Source organism: Aquarana catesbeiana, linkage group LG05 (genome assembly GCF_042186555.1).
Source record: "Aquarana catesbeiana isolate 2022-GZ linkage group LG05, ASM4218655v1, whole genome shotgun sequence".
Lineage (NCBI taxonomy): Eukaryota > Metazoa > Chordata > Amphibia > Anura > Ranidae > Aquarana > Aquarana catesbeiana.
The window spans coordinates 542150892-542165299 of NC_133328.1; the positions used below are offsets into that span (position 1 = coordinate 542150892).

At 39.3% G+C, this 14408-nt stretch overlaps 1 protein-coding gene across 5 annotated transcripts in view; it reads left to right on the forward strand.

The window, feature by feature from the left end:
* Positions 1-14408, forward strand: part of HNF4G (hepatocyte nuclear factor 4 gamma) — a 199357-nt gene that overhangs the window by 87291 nt on the left and 97658 nt on the right. The window contains exon 1 of one of the 5 annotated variants that reach the window (XM_073631832.1): positions 7514-7876. The exons of the other annotated variants lie outside the window; for them this stretch is intronic. The gene's annotated coding sequence lies outside the window, so the exon portion shown is untranslated. Of the gene's footprint in view, positions 1-7513; positions 7877-14408 lie in introns of those variants that run through there. 5 annotated transcript variants of the gene reach the window in all.

Here is a 14408-nt window from a genome sequence, read left to right on the forward strand (position 1 = left end):
TAATAATAATAAAACAAAGCAAAACAAGAGGTCTGGCAAAGGTAGGTGGCACATGAGCCTGTAGAAAACGCTGCACGGTTCAGCACTATGGAGAGCTCCAGTTGGCACATAACATTGACATTTGCCAAACAGTTTGCAGCTGTCACATTCATCAAATTTTCATTACAAATTATACATTCAAAAACATTGCAGAGAATTCCAGTGACTGTTCAGAGGAGCAAACATAATATAAAACATTTACTGGTAAATATGCAGTGGAATTTTTAGACATACTGTATGTCCCTTTATATGAACCGTTCATATAAATCACAATTTGTACTGTTGGAATTGAAGTGTATTATTATTTTTCTTTCTGCTGATGTAATAAATACTAATAACTATTATTATTAATATTAGTATAATACATAGGTGTCACCTTCAAAAGCTAGATGGAAGCATGTGTCATTCCGACACACCCCTTATTATTATGCCTCGCTCCCTCTATGCTTATTAGCAAACAAGAGAAAGCTGAACACAGCTTATTCCACAAATACATCTGTGTGTGAGGGAATAAAATTAAATTAAATACTGTATAAGGAATTAACCAAAAGCAAATTAACTTCCTCCATTCTAGGCCTGACCTGCGGATAAGCACGGTACTTTTTAACTCTTTTAAAAAACACTATTCTCAAAGCTCAGGATTACAAAATGTCCTATGAAGTAATGTGTCAACATTAATCATTTTTCATTCTGTTGTGTGTTGTACTACCAAACATGCATTAATGTGTGGTATATAATGTGTGGTACATTCATATATATTTCAAATGGACAACAGATGGAAAAAATGTACCTGCACAGTTTTGCAACACATTGCACCACACTGCACAGCTGTACCCTGTAGAGCGGGTGTAATGTCAGCTTCTGTACCTGTGTGGGATGTGATTCTGAATAAATGGCATACTAAATGAATACTGTCAAATAGCACTATGCATTAATAGACATGTTTTACCAAGCATTACCACAATGTAAATTATAAGATGAAACAATCAGCGCCACAATTAAAAAATATTGTGATGTTTAAATAAGATAACCTAATAATAAACGTGCACAGCTGCTAAACATTCCAAGTAGTACACCATCACATATAAACCTCCAGAGTAGCACCGCCGTGTTCACATACACAATGCCTGGCTGAACGTCACTATCAGCACCTCCCTTCTAGACGCGTATGGACCAATCACAGGCCTTCCTCAGTAGATCATATGTGATTTATATGTGATTTTAAAAGTTTTTATCTTGTAAGTGCAACTTGTCTGTTTGGGGGCTTTGAATAAATTTGTATACGGAGAACACTATGGTCTCTGTACTTATTATTTATATGTCCTGAACTCATGGAATCTTGAGCCAAGCTGGGAGGTGATTCGTTTCTTTGGCTGTTAATAAGCTGAATTACCATTAAGAAAAGAGCCATCTGGATTACCCACCAATGATTGGGAAGAGGAAGTGAGAGCAAAGAGCTCGTGGGGAGATCCGCATACGAGTTTTGACTCATCTGGGAGGTGAGCGCGCATTTTTACTGGTGGTGGTGTGCACTCCTTTTGAGGATGAACAATCACTGTGGTGGAATTGTGTGGATACACTGATCACAAGAAGAGTTTTTCATGTTTCATTTCTTCATTTTTTCATTTTATGAACTATTCATTTATATGTAGGATTTATTTATTTTATAGATTTGCACTTTATATTTATATATATTTTTACACATAGCGCTACATTTATTTATTTACTATCCATTACCACAATGTATCAGGTGAGAAGAACAGGTTCTGGATGGTAGGTGTTCTTTTTGTTTCTGTCATATATCAGTTTAAATAATTCTCTTAGGCCCCTTTCGCACATGTGGACTGTTCATTTCATCAGTTCAGTCACATCAAAATGGATGAAGTATTCATCAGGTATTCATCAGTGCTCATCGGTTTTTCATCAGTTTTTTTTACATCCACTACCAATGCAAAAATGAATGAAAAACTGACCATTTGTCAGTTTACATCCATTTTTCGTCCGATCCATTTTTTTAACGGAAGAAAAATTAGGGCTTTGATCAGCTTAACCACTTGCCGCCTGCCCACCATCAAATGACGGAGGGGCGGTGCAGCTCTCCTTCTGGGACGACATCATATGACGTTGTCCCAGAACGGCTGCTCTCATGCGCCTGCAGGGGCATGCAGCGCAACGATTGCGGCCGCGCCGCGTTTCTAGGACATGGCGCGACCCTGATCTCTGTAAAAAGCCACGGCCGCGGCTCTTTAACCATGTGATCAGCTGTGTCCAATCACAGCCGGTCACATGTAAACACGGAGATGCTGGTATAATCAGCACTTCTCGCCTCACACTGACAGAGTGTGTGGCGAGGAGAGCCGATCAGCGGCTTCTCCTCGCAGGAGACATGTACACATGTAATCAGGGCACTGATCATCAGTGCTCCGATTACAATAGCACCACCAGTGCCAGCAATGACTGCCCACCAGTGCCAGCAATCAGTGCCCAATAGTGCCAGCAATCAGTGCCCACCAGTGGCCACAAGTGCCACCAATCAGTACCCATTAGTGATGCCAGTCAATGCTGGCTATCAGTGCCGCCTATCAGTGCTGCCCATCGATGCCCATCACTGATCAGTGCCCATCAGTGTCACCTATCAGTGCCCACCAGTGCCACCTATCAGTGCCCATCAGTGTCTTCCAATCACGGGCAGCCAATGAACATCAAGTTTGCAGGACCGGCTCCCGCGACGCGCGGTGGGTGCACACTCGCCAGCTAGGTGGCAAATTCAAAGGGACATACGGGTACACCCTTTGCCTGCCCGTGCCATTCTGCCAACATAAATCGGTGTGCAGCTGTCGGCAAGTGGTTAATTCAGCCAGTGGGGCTGAACGGAAAAAAAAAATGAACATATTGCTTCATCCACTTGCTGTCAGAATACACTGATCAGCGACTGCAGCAAATCAGCAACATTTTCTGACTTGTTCAATTGACAGAAGTCACTCTAATGATTGACGTCTGCTGAACAAGGATTGCCACATGCTGAATAAAAATTCAGCCAGTTCTTCAGGGACAATCAATTTATGGCAACTATTAGCTTGCTGACCTTGGTTCAAAGGCCAAGCAGTGCAATACGGGTTTAAAAGATTTCACCTGGGCAAATTCAGACATGGATTTGATGGGACAGAATACATCAGACCCGATGGAGGATTTCCTGTTAACTCATGATATTGGCATATCCAAACCTTTTCTATACACTTGAACCTTATTCACCTTATTTTTAAAGGTTTAAATAATACCCCCTTTTTTTTTCCTCAAGACTGTAAATATTAACTTTCTGCAGCTTCTCGTGATAGGTTTTATTCCTTTAGACCATTCCTTTAGACTGTTCACCATTTTTGTTGCCCATCTCTGAATACTCTCTAGCTCATCAATATCTTTTTTTGAGGGAGGTCTCCAGAACTGGACACAGTATTGTATAAATGTGGTCTAGCTAAAAGTCTATATAGTGGAATCACGACCACCTTTTGGTGATCTTTTTGGTCATGCACTAGATTCTAAGGTGGGGAAGGGGGGGGAGGCTAGTAGGCAAGCTATAGTCAAAAAAGGGCATGCCATTAGGAAATTTAACAAAGTTAAAAAAAAGTTTTCTTTTTTTTTAAATAGTGTTCAGCAGGGAAAGAGTCTTTTTTTAAATGTGACTTTAAGGGCCCATTTACACTTGCTTTGACTTCAACACACATTAAAGTGCCTACAGCTTCAACATGCTTTTTTGATGTGTTTTTGATGCTTCTCTAATGCTTCAGTGATGTTTTGGTGATGCTTTTTTGAAGCTTTATTGAAGACTGGCAGATGTACTGTGTGTGTGTTGATTTCCCATTTGTTTTAAAGGGGCCAATTAAAACCCACGCTCAGTAGTACCCTCACTCAGTAGATCTTCAGCTCCTTAATACCCCTGTTCAGCATTGCTACCCTCATTCAGCAGATCCCCAGCTTATTAGTACCTTCGTTCAGCTGATCCCCTGCTTAGTAGTACACCCAGCTCTGTTAATGCAGCACTCAGTAGTACTCCCAGCTTTGCTGATTCCCGGCTCAGGAGTAACCCCCTGCTCTGCTGATCCCCGCTCAGTAGTAAACCCCTGCTCTGATGATCACCCACTCAGTAGTAACCCCCAGCTCTGCTGATCCCCCACTTAATAGTAACCTCCAGCTCTGCTGATCTCCCTCTCAGAAGTAACCCCTAGCTCTGTTGATGCCCCACTCAGTAGTATCCCAGTCTGCTGATCCCCCACTCTCTCTGGTCCCTCTAGTAAACCCCAGCTCTGCTGATTCCCTGGTTTGCTGATCCTCCTCTCTCTCCGGTCCCCGCTCATCTCCTGCTATATTGCTCCCATGCTGTGCACCACATGTGACGTTGCTAGTTTCTCCTGCATTCCCATGTTGCACACCATATGTGCTGTATTCTAGTTGCTCTGCTCCAGTCTGGAACCAGCTCACCTTCCTGCTGCTCCACGCTGCACACCGGATGTTACATCTGCACCAGGCACTCCCTGAATATCTACACATTAACCCAAAGTGTCTGCTGATGATGTTTTTCTGGTTCGCTTGTTGGTCTCCCAGTGCATACTGGGATATCTCATACCCTCAAAACCTCCAAAACAAAGCAAAGCTAAAGCTGAATAAAAGCCTCTTTAAAAGCTGCAGGTGCTGTAAGCGAGCATTGTTATAGAACTTTTATGTCTTTTAAGGTACCCTAAGAACCCAACGCTAAAAGTCATAATCTATAAAATAGGCGAAAGACTATTGATAGAAAAATGAAGCTAAGGTTTTGGCAACTATAGATCTGTCATTCACTTGTAGTGGCCCAGGATTTTTGGGCATATGGATCTTTGCAGACAGGCAGGGCATATAAAAAGAGGTACTCCAGCACTGCTATGAAAGGAACTCAAGCATAGTTTGTTAAAGTGTAGGGATGAGCCCGTTCAGTTCGCACCAGAACTTGCGAACAGGCAAAATATTTGTGCGAATACCGTTAAAGTCTATTGGACGTGAACATGAAAAATCAAAAGTGCTAATTTTAAAGGCTTATATGCAAGTTATTGCCATAAAAAGTGTTTGGGAACCCGGGTCCTGCCCCAGGTGACATGTATCAATGCAAAAAAAAGTTTTAAAAATGGAAGTTTTTTCAGGAGCAGTGACTTTAATAATGATTAAAGTGAAACAATAAAAATGAAATATTCCTTTAAATATGGTGCCTAGGGGGTGTTCTTAGTATGCCTGTAAAGTAGCACATCTTTCCCATGTTTAGAGCAGTACCACAGCAAAATTACATTTCTAAAGGATAAAATGTAATTTGAAATTGCTCCCGCCTGTAATGTATTGCAGGATCCTGGCAATATAGATAAAAATCATTGAAAAAAATGGCATGGGTTCCCACCCAGTCCATTACCAGGCCCTTTGGGTCTGGTATGAATAATAAGGGGAACCCCACACCAAAATTTAAAAAAAAATTGCGTGGGGGTCTCCCCAAAATCCATACCAGGCCCTTCAGGTCTGGTATGGATATCAAGGGGAAACCTGAGCCAAAATTTTTAAAAAAATGGCTTTTGGGTCCGCCAAAAGTCCATACCAGACCATTATCCGAGCATGCAACCTGGTTGGCTGCAGGAAAAGTGGGGGCGCCCCCCTCCTGAACCGTACTGTGGGGCGCCCTCAACATGGGGAGGGTGTTTTGGTGTTTCCATGTTGAAGTGAACAAGGGCCTCTTCCCCACAACCCTTGCCCTGTGGTTGTGGGGGTCTGTGGGCGGCGGCCTTATCAGAATCTGGAAGCCACCTTTAACAAAGGGACCCCCCTATGTTAAAAAGTGTCAAAATGGTAAAAATTACAGTAGACAGTTTGGGACAAGTCCTTATAAAAAAAGTGTCCCGCGATGTAACTCCATCTTCGATGACAGCACTGACAGCCTGAGAAAAAAAGGGGAAAACTCCGCCTCCATGGGAGGTGTCCCGCAACTAAAGGCTTTTTGCAATGACAGCTGTTATATAGCAGAGGGCGGGGCCACCCGGTGAGATAAACGGTTGACCCCGCCCCCTTCTGACATCATGTGACGTTGCATTTTTTAAATGTTGGCGCAGGGTTCCCCTTAAAATCTATACCAGACCTGATGGGCTTGGTATGGATTTTGGGGGGACCCCAATCGTGGCTCACCCCCTGAGCCACGATTGGCAAAAAACACCCTGCCTTTGACCAATCATGGCTCTCACAGCAGAGCGCACTGTGATTGGCCAAAGCATGCAGGTCAGGTGCATGCTTTGGCCAATCAGCATTGCACTGTGATCTCGCAGTGCATTGACGCTCTCTCCATTTATTATGGGCGTTCCGCGGGTGCCCGAATTTCCCGCAAACGCCCCATAATGTTTGGTATTTGGTGAACGGGCGAACACCCGATATTTGAGACGAACTTAGGTTTGACTCAAACATTGGGCTCATCCCTATTAAAGTGGTTGTAAGATCACAAAAAAAATAAAAAATCCTGCAAGACAAAGGCATAATGAGCTAGTATGCATAGCGGTAAGGCACATCGGCTGAAGCAACAAACGTTGCCATTGCTTCAGTGCACATGTGCCGATGACATCAGCACATGCTGATACAGGGGATATCTCCTAAACAGTGCAGGTTTAGGAGATATCCACGGTAGCTACAGGTAAGCCTCATTATAGGCTTACCTGTAGTAAAACGTGGATTGCAAGGGTTTACAACCACTTTAATGCTGATATAAACCAAATCACTAAAATATCTTATAAACTTTAACATAATAGTATCACTTGTAAAGTCTTTATTTAGCTAGCTTTCAAAATCTGGTGATACTGATATAAAAGTCCTTGTTTGGGCAGTTGTGTGTTATGGGGTGAAAGCACTTTTCCCCTGTCTCCAACAATCTTCTGACTGTAAATTACCCTTTCACAGGCTCTCCCAAAGAAAACTCTAATCTTGCATATTGCCCAGTCATAGTCCATGGTTGCATAGTATACTGTTGTCACTATATAAAAACGGTTCTGTTAAAAAAAACAATAGTAGACATCTGCCATGGTGTAGCCTGCAGTTTTCTGTTTGTGAAATTTTTACTTTCCTGCTGCAGTGGTTCTGTGGCTTCTGTGTTCACCTATGAGTGTCGCCTGCTCTACTGTGGATTAATATCCCTTTCCCTTCTATCACTTCCTGGCCCACCTCTCAGCCTGCATCCTTATTATATATATATATATATATATATATATATATATATATACCTGCTCAATGCAACCCGGGTTGTGTGAGCAACTTCCTAGTTTCTCTGTGCTCCTGGTTTGCCTTGTATTACTTGTATTCTCTGCCTTACTATCCATGTACTGGCCCTGGCTTTGTCTACCTTTTTAGCTTGCCTGCCAGACGCCCTGACTTTAGCTTGTTTCCTGGATTCTCTTTTGTCTCCTGCCATCTGCATACACGAAAGGTCTCTTCATTGTTAGCCATGCGTACCTGGAACCCACAACCTGGTTTCAGTTTGGTTTCAGTTTGCTGCAAGTAATGAGGTCAAGTGCTGAAGTTCCTCACACCATTAACAGTTTTCACATCTCATAGGAGGTATAACAGGAAGTCATGGAGGAGTTTTCAATAAAAAAAAGCAGAGGCTGAGGAATTACACCATCAGTGGCTATCCTGTGTTTGAAGAGAATTGCCGCAGTAACTGGAAAATACATCCATGGAAATTGCAGCAATTGGGCACAAAGCACGGACTCTCAGGGTCTCCTGTACATCTCCTGCTGCCTGGCTCACCAACTGTTCTCTGTTCCAGTGCCCCCAACTTGGCTGTCTCCAGGTAGGAGAGAGGGTTGTTGTCCGTGTCCACTTTGACCTCTGTCCCCATAAGGTATTCTGCACATTTTTCTGTGATGGCCCATACCAGCGCTAATAGTTCCAGTTTAAGAAGATCTGGGAATTTCTAAAACTCAGTGGGGAAGATTGAAGGCCAGATATTACATTGCTTCTAGTACAGTTGCAGTTATAGCACTTATCATTGACCATGACCACCACATGGATTTCAGAATAATTGCCAACTAGACACCGAAATTCCACTCTTATCTGTCATTTTTTATATCCTAAATCTATCGTGAGTGGCCATTGGAGTGAATTTATGCTATTAGCGGAACCAATATGAAACAAAGCTTTTTTTGACCGTCCTGTAAAAAGGGGTCAAACATCTCTGGTGAGTGGCCATCTTCATACTGAGCACTTGTGGTGGATGAACTAGAAGTTTTATCTCAGAGCATTTCAATTTGGTGTTGGGATTTATCACATATGGACTTTTTGTTTGATATTATGACAATTTATTTCATATGTCAATATGGCTGCTGGGAACCCATCCCTCTAAAGTGAGGGGTTGGCATGTGCAGAAGCCCACTTGTTTGCCTTTCTAAGCCAGCTGTTTTAAGTGTAATAAGCAGGCAGTGCACTGTTGTTACTAAGCACCCTGCAGCTTGCAGTAAAATAAAGATTTAAAAGATAAAAAATGCACCATCCATAAATAAAGATGAAATAATGAGCAAACACCATTATAGTCTATTCAGGTGTTAAGATTTTATACATACATAATCATGAAAACACAGATAAGCAAACAGGTAAAATATGAACATTGCATAACAATTATGTCAATGTGAACTTTAAAGTAAAATATAAAATAGTAAGGCTAGATACAACACATTACATATTTTAAAGCTATAGGACAAATCACTACACAAAAGAAAAAGTGGCTTTACTATAAACTAAAACTTGTGTAATTATACTAAAACATGCATACAAAGAATATAAAAAAACATAAAAAACAACCTCTATGTTATGTTTTGTATAGTTTTAGTAGAACATACAGTACCTTATTTCCATCCTACATCATATTATTTGATTTAACGTAGATCAACAAAATCTTATAGACACTAGTAAGGGTATTAAGGGTAAAAAAGCATGTATCCTTGTCTGCATTCAGTAGTTACAAATAATAAATACACATTGGTTTCTAATTTAAAATGCTGCATTACCATTTCTTGCTGACAGGGGGAGACATCACTCAATTTTCTTACCTCAAGAGCCTATCTATGATGCAGATTATAATGGGTTAAAGATTATACATGTTTATCATTTATAATGGCCATAATCTAACAATCATTAACATACATGGAAACGTGTATCTTTTGTTTCACTAGCTAAAGAAAGGCACATAATAAAGATGGTATAACCCTGTTTTCCTTAATTATATCATCATGTATTCTATAAGACTAATTCGTTGAATGTGTCCAAAAGAAGAAAATGACACTAATTAGTGGCAATAATAGTAATTAGGAATGGTAGCTTGGGTTTCTCTGAGACCTATAAATCCACAAGGTCTAACACATTATCTATAGGTCTTTTTGTTTCATTTCTGCTCAGTGACTGTGTACCTAAGTTGTGTGAGCCTGTTAATACATTAAAGTGGATTTCACTCTCTCAATCAATATTGACTATTTTTAATTCTTAGGCTGCTAGCATTAGTAAATAGATATAAAATATATCATATTTAGTTGTTTTTAATTTTTTTTTTATATTTCTTCGGTTACTTCCTGGTTTCCAGGTCTATGCAAATGATACCATACATCCCAAGAGTCTTAGGAGGGGAGGAGGGGTTTCTCAGCTAAGCACACCCTCCTGCATGCATGCCTGAGCTAAGGGCAGATGGATTACAGGAAGTAAATGCCATATGAATTATCTGCCCTTACTCAAGATGGACATGGCCAGGAATACCATGCAAAATAAAACACGGAAACATGGATGGATGGGGGCATTTGCTTTGAATAGTAAAAATGAAATAAATAGCATTTTTGGTTTGTGGTGCTCAGATGTAGTACTACTTTAAGCAGAAAGTTATGATAACACTGACTACTCTGGGAGCTGACAGTTCAGCATTTCTGATGGCCTTAGGGATGGTCAAGTGGATTCCAAGCCAGCATTCTTGTTGCATATAAAATTCACAGAGGAATATGCAGAAGGTGCAGTAACAATAGGGAATATGCATCTGCACATTATTCTTTTGAGATGCTTCTAATGATTACAGCTGGAGATGGATGTCTGCAAGTTTCTATATTACTAACGCAAAATGTTTCTACTGTAATTTCTATAAAAAAGTTGTGTTCACAAGGTAATTACCTCAGTGCAACATTTCAATAATGGTATAAATTTTTCAGGATCCTAAGATGATCAAGTTACACATGTACAATACATGATGACTTTACTTTGTAAAAGCTCCACTCTTTTAGTTTGCATCCAATAGGGATGAGCAAAATTGAGAGGTTTGTGGTGGATTGTAAGGGTACAATGGGTTTAAAATAGGACACAAGGGATAAGGAATCACCTTTCAGCTATCCTAGACTTTTTCTTGTGCTAGAGAATACAGGACCCCCCCCCCACACACACACACACACAGACACACACACAAAAAAACGCCAAATGACAAAAATTTAACAGCAACAGTGCAGAAATAAAAATCAAATACATAAAAAGGGAAAAACATAAAACTCATCTAAAGCCTTGTACACACGGTCAGATTATTGGACAAATTTTCATCAGTTTTTTGTTTGATGCTAGTCTCAAATCGAAAGTGAAGAGGGTACTCACCATCAGAAATTTTTCTGAGGACAGAATTCAACGTCAGAAGTGATGTAATGTGTTGAATTGTTTTGTGTGTGTTCTTTCATTTCTGAGCATGCCTAGTCTTGTTCTTCAGATTTTTTTTTTGTCAGAAAATCGTACTAATGAAAAGAAAATCGGATGTTGTGGTCACATCAGAGAAACATTTTCAAGCCTGCACATTCAGTTTTTGACTGCCATAAATTCGTAATTGGCTGTCAAAAGCAGCATACTAACGATCAGAAAATCGGTAGATCTTTCATCAGACAAAGTTTATCTTCAGATTTTCTGACCGTGTGTACGGGCCTTAACACAACAAAAATCAAACCACTATAAATACACCCCTTGAAAAAAAAAAAATTACCCTGCACCATCATAGCAAAGTAAAAAAAAAAAAAAAGTTGATTTTTTTTTTTTTTTTAGAAACTCTCATTTGGCTCATGGAGCCAAATTGCTTCAGCAAAAGTTTGCTGCAATTTTATTTGAGAAAATCACTCCTGTCATCTCTATTAAACGTTTACTACTAAGCAAGTTGCAACCAGACAAAAAGCTGTTTTGGTTTATATCCATAATCCACTGATGTGTATGATCAATAATTTATGAACTTTTTTTTCCTATTAAAGTTTCTTTTTTTATATAGTGTGATACAATGCTGTCCCTTCTTAAACGAATGCTAGCAGGTATCATTAAAATACCTTTGTAATTTTGATCAAATACAATTAAGTCTAAAGTTAGTATTCTAATACCAATTCAATTTCTACCTATAGTTCTATGCCAGGCATTGATAATGATTGGATTTCGATTGGATGTATTTAGACTCATGCTATTTTACTATGATAGAAGAATATTAAGAGGTAAAGTTGAATGGTTCCAGGCAATACCAGGTGCAAAGGTCTCTGTCATTAAGAAGCAAGACTAAATAAACATGCTGCAATATGATCACTTTATTGCTTTATCTTCAATTTAGGTTTGTTTATTGCCCTGCTAATGGAGGTAGGATTAGCAATGTAAGAGTGTGGAGCATATAAATAAAAGTTTGCAAATCAAACTGTTTGTCAGCATATTCTGTAGAGGAATATGTAAACATATTTCAAATGTATTATTATATTGAAAATGAGTTGAAATTTTAACTGTTGATCACAAACTATTTTACGATCCCATCATTAAACATTACTGTCATACATAAACTTTCTGCCTCGTAAATGTTAGAGCATGCAGTAGGCTGTGAACATTGTGTCAGTTTGCTGTTGTTCATGTTTTTACTAAGGATGTGAAATTACTGAAATTAGCAAAAAATGATATCTTGCTAAAGGTTCAATTTATAAACAGACCTAGCTGTTTATTTATAAAGAGATCTAATTTAAGATCTAATATAAGAGAATAATTTTAGTCAGTTTCTGCCAGAATGTTTATTTTGAAAATTAATGGCAATTTCTAATTGTGCTTAATCAGTTCTGCCCCAGAAGGATTTACCCAATTCCCGACCAGGCCATTTTTGCGATATTACGTCACTTTAACTGACAATTGCGCTGTCTTGCGACGCTGTGCCCAAACAAAATCGATGTCCTTTTTTTCCCACAAGTAGAGCTTTCTTTTGATGGTATGTGATCACCTTTGCGGTTTTTATTTTTGCGCTCATAAACAAAAAAGAGCGACAATTTTGAAAATAAAAACAATTTTTTTAACTTTCTGCTATAAAACATTATCAAAAAAATGTAAAAAATAAAAATGTATTCATCAGTTTAGGCCAATATGTATTCTGCTACATATTTTTGGTAAAAAAATACCAATAAGCGTATATTAACTGGTTTGCACAAAAGTTATCAGGTCTACAAAATAGGGGATAGATTTTTTATTATTTATTTATTTTTTACTAGTAATGGCGGCGATCAGTGATTTTCAGCAGGACTGCGACATTGCAGCGGAGAGATCTGACACCTAACTGATATTTATGATTTTTTGGGACCAGCGACATTATTACAGTAATCAGTGCTAAAAATATGCACTGGTATTGTACTAATGACACTGGCAGTGAAGGGGTTAACATCAGGGGCGATAAAGGGGTTAAATGTGTTCCCTGCAGGTTTTTTCTAACTATGTGGGAGATTGTGTGACAGGGGAAACACACAGGTCCATCTTCCTGCTTAGCAGAAAGACAGGATCTGTGTAATCTCCCCTGTCAGAATGGAGATCTGCCTTGTTTACACAGGCAGATCCCCGTTCTGTCACTGCGGGGAACGATCGCAGGTGGCCGGCGGACATCAAGTCCGAGGGACCCGCTTCATGGCTCCACTGCTGGCCCACAAAAGTGAATTCCCGTGCTGACATACTACTACGGCGATTTGCAGGATCGTGCCACCTTGCCGCAATATAATGACGGTGGTTGTTCGGCAAGTGGTTAAAATTGTAGGTAATATTGATGATGCTGATCGTGACAAGTTTTCATTCGGAATGTGTTTCCCTACCCATTGCAAAGTGTACTTCATAGTATTTATAAAAGATACAAAGTATCATTTTCATAGATCATAAAAGTAAAATGTATTTGAAAATCTTTCCCATATTGGAGTGTTGAAAAACAGTAGAGTTCAATTCCAACTGCCTTTTCAGTTTTTAGCAATTATTTTTGTCAGTGCTTAACAGCTTACCCTATTAAACAAATTGATAAATGAATTCTTTAAAGCTCTTACGAATAAATGTGTATTATTCATGAATGCAGTTGGCTTTCCACTTCATTAAAATAAAAAAAATGTTGTGCTGCCCCTTTTAAGGCACATATCTCATATTAGTGCAATAATAGTGTATGGTACAAAACAACAATCCATGTGAAAAGTCATAGATGGTTACAAATGAACACTCCTCAAGTGAAACAACAAAATTGTGAATAATCAAAAGTGAATAACATTCAATAATAGAACAAAAAATAGTCCATACAAATCTGTGAATATACACAAAAATGCAGGGTTTCTCTTCCGTGTAACTAACTATATCCACTGCTTACCAGATATTTAGACCTCTAGATCTAGGTTTAGTTTCCAAACTTTTTTATTAGAAGGTTTCACATTTTTTTGGATTATTTACAAACTTTTTTATTAGAAGGATTTAAAGAGGTCTAGGTTTCATAGAACTTTAAATATATCAAGATACTCCCAGTAACAGCTCAGATTAATCTCTCCGATTTTTAATTTCAGCCCAATCAGATCAGATTACAACCAGTATGAAGAAAAGAACAATGGGTCTTCATAGTGTAGTATTAAAAGACCACTATTTATTGTAATAGAAAGGTACTCACATTCCAGTAAAAAGAGACAAACATGTACAACCAGCACCATTCAGCTAAGTGGGTGTGATGAAGTCAGCGCAGGGCTCCTGCTGACGCGTTTCATCACAATGGACATCATTAGGGTATTTTTTATTGTACATCCACAATTGTTTTAGTGTGTTATATTACAATATTCTTATTTAAAAAAATGCAATTGTGTAACCATTGTTTCCTCTACAAGGTGATCTGTTAAAGAGATCAGTTGGATGCAGTTAACATGGGGAGATGCAGCCCTCTTCTCAAGTATGACTAGGATTGCTGAACCCTCTGTGCATTCTGCATAATAGGTAAAGGTGTGAACAGAGGTACAGAATCTAAGGAGCCACCTGGTACTCACCTGTGCACCCTGATCACCTTTACTGTATAACAACTCCCAGAT